At 39.1% G+C, this 3,029-nt stretch overlaps 1 non-coding gene across 1 annotated transcript; it reads right to left on the bottom strand.

The window, feature by feature from the left end:
* Positions 1-2,588: 2,588 nt before the first annotated feature.
* Positions 2,589-2,695, bottom strand: LOC145128131 (small nucleolar RNA R71). Its single transcript, XR_013716732.1, has one exon. It is a non-coding gene; the product is annotated as a small nucleolar RNA R71 (small nucleolar RNA).
* Between the last annotated feature and the right edge of the window lie 334 nt (positions 2,696-3,029).

The raw sequence follows: 3,029 nt of genomic DNA, 5'->3' as shown, positions 1-3,029 counted from the left end.
TAACCCGCCAGACCAAGAAAACTCTGAATCTCAGATGGAACCTCCTATCTCATTACGACCTTTACCTTGGTCGGGTCGACCAATATACCGTTCTGGTTGACGAGGTGCCCCCAAAAAATACACGTCACGCAACCAAAACTCGCACTTAGAGAACTTTGCTAAAAGTCTCTCCTTCCTCAGTGTCTCCAGCACCTCCCTCAGGTGCTCCTCGTGCTGCTCCTGAGTCTTGGAATACACCAAGATGTCTATGTGCATATTTGGCTATATATTTAGTATAAATTTTTATTATTTATTAGCAATTATTTGCAAATTATGGACAAAAGCTACTTAATAGTGTTCAAATTGTATTTCCAGTCCAAAAGATATACTCGGAAGCGAAAGGAAGCAGGAGAGGTGATCGGAAGCTCGGGAACTAAAGAGAGAAGAAAAGAGTCAAATTCTGAAGCTACTCGACGAGTAACAACATCTACTCGACGAGTACCCACGAAGGTTCGCGAAGCAATACGTAAAGTCCTTGCCGTATATGGATTCCACAAGGGGGACTCAGCGAGTCGGTTATCTACTCGACGAGTAGACCCTGTTTTCCGAAAATTATAAATAGGAGTCACAATCCCGAATTGAGGAGCTTCTAGAAAAACCCTTGAAGGCTAGGCTGCGATTGAGGCACTGCTAAAACCCTAGGATCTCGAAGATTAAGTCTAAGCATTCGATTTTGGGAAGATTAGAGGCAATTCAAGTGTATTCTTACTTAACCTTTGATTGAATCATGTTTAAACTTATGAATTTCGTTTTTGAGTTGATTGTTACTGCAATTATGAACTAAAACGTTTGTCTTCTGTTTAGGGTAGATGATTTTGTGAATATGGATTGATTTTATGGTTAGGATTAATTTAATTTGGTGTTATTGTTTTGTTAAGCTTGTTAAAGAACCTTATGCATTAACCATAACTATTTTCTGTTAATTGACAAGTAGTTAAGCTGCATGAACATATCTTAATTGCTTACCTCATGTGATTTATGTGACAACATAGTTATATGCCTAGGAATAGCGAATGTGAAACTACGATTAATTAGAAAATAGGTAAATTAATGTGTGAGCTTGTGTGATAAACCATCAACAAGAGGTTAAGTGAATTATTAATTTAATTAACCATTACAAGTCTTACTTAACCCGAATTAATTAACTAGGGAACTTATTAATTTAGACAACTGGCCACTGCTTGAATTAATCTTTTTTCTAAGGATTAGCAATAGCGAACCTGAACCTAATCATTCTAATCGGTAGCCAATGAAAAGTTAATCCGATATATTTACCATAAAATCAACCATAGGATCAAATGATTCGAACCTAAACAGAAGTCCTCTTTATTATTGAATTTAGTTGCATTTTAATTGTTTAGCTGTTAAGTTTTAGTTAAGTTTCTAGTCTTGCAAAACTAGAGAAAACCCTTCTATTTTACTATTTGTTTTAGATAATTCTAGTAGTTAGATTAATTTCCGTTCTCTGAGTTCGATACTCTGCTTGCTAAATTATACCACCAATTGACAGGTCCACTGCCTTTTATGTGTCAAATTCATAATTAAAAAGTAGGATAAAACTAGTTAGTTTAACACACATCAAGTTTTTGGCGCCGTTGCCGGGGAACGGTTCAAAAATTAAATCTAATTTCTAGTATTATCGATCCTTTGTGTGAGATCCACTTTGCACAAAGTTACTGCTTTAGTAATATAGTTATTAGGTTAAGTTTTAAGTTTTTCTTTTTTTAGAAATTTTGTTTAATTTTTGTTCTGTTTTAGCCTTGAACTCGCCGAGTGCAATCGACGCTACTCGACGAGTCCATCGCTGAATACATAGTTTCGTTTTTAGTTTATTTTTGTTCTTTTTATGCGTGTTTTCTATTTTGCTTGCAGTTCGTGTATGACCAGAGGACGAGGTACACCTTTGATTCCACCACTTGAAGACCCGGAAGCAACTTTGAGGAGAAACAAAGGCAAAACCGTAGGAGAAACCGCGACATCGAAGAATTCGCCGCTGAAGAATCTCAAATATGTTTTTAGTAAGAAAAAGGACAAGAAAGTGGGAGAATCCAACATCTTTTCAAAGGCGGACGAAGACCCGAAGAAGGACGATATCGTGTACGAATCCGAAAAGGAAGAAAGCGAAGTTGGAGAAGGAATCGACATAGAGGGCGAACTAGCTAACAACATGGCTAACATCGATGAAGTTCCCATGGGTGAATGGAAGAAAAGGATGCGTGACGACACCGGCCCGGGACTCGTGCAACCCGCGATTCCCGCAACTACCACCTTTGAACTTAAGGGCCACATACTTGCTCAACTTAAGGAGATTCCATTCTACGGGAAGGATCATGAAGACGCATACAAGCATCTTGACGAGGTCAATGACATAGTCGACTACTTCAATGTCCCTAATGTGGCTCGCGACACTGTCTTGCTTCGTATGCTACCTGTCACATTCAAGGGAGCCGCGAAAGATTGGCTGAAATCACTCCCTCCCGGATCCATCACTACTTGCACTAAAATGAAAGAAGAATTTATAGACCAATTTTGCCCTCCCTCAAATAGCCACGTTGAAGAAGGCCATAGCAAACTTTGAGCAACAAGCTGGAGAGTCACTATATAAGGCATGGGAAAGGTACAAAGGCTTACTAAGGAATTGCCCACATCACGATCTAAACAGCCAACAAGAAGTCTCCATTTTCTATGATGGAGTAAATGTAACAACTAGACAACTACTTGATTCGCAAGGATCACTCACAAAGAAAGCACCCCCAGTGATAAAGGCCCTAATTGAAGAATTCTCTAAGCACTCTAGAGAATATCACAACCCAAGGAATGACTTAACTCGAGGGGCGGTGAATTCTATTACCGATGATATGGCGGCAATGATGGCAAAATTGGAAAGCATGGACCGAAGAATGACTAAGATGGACCAATCCATCCATGCCATTAGAGTGGGATGTGAAAATTGTAGAGGGCCCCACCTTACTAAAGATTGTGACCTTGAT

Source organism: Lactuca virosa, chromosome 7, assembly GCF_052849685.1.
Source record: "Lactuca virosa cultivar CGN04683 chromosome 7, Lactuca_virosa_CGN04683_v6, whole genome shotgun sequence".
In the NCBI taxonomy this organism is placed as follows: domain Eukaryota; kingdom Viridiplantae; phylum Streptophyta; class Magnoliopsida; order Asterales; family Asteraceae; genus Lactuca; species Lactuca virosa.
The sequence above is the reverse complement of the archived record's forward strand: the minus strand, read 5'-3'. Positions and strand labels throughout refer to the sequence as shown.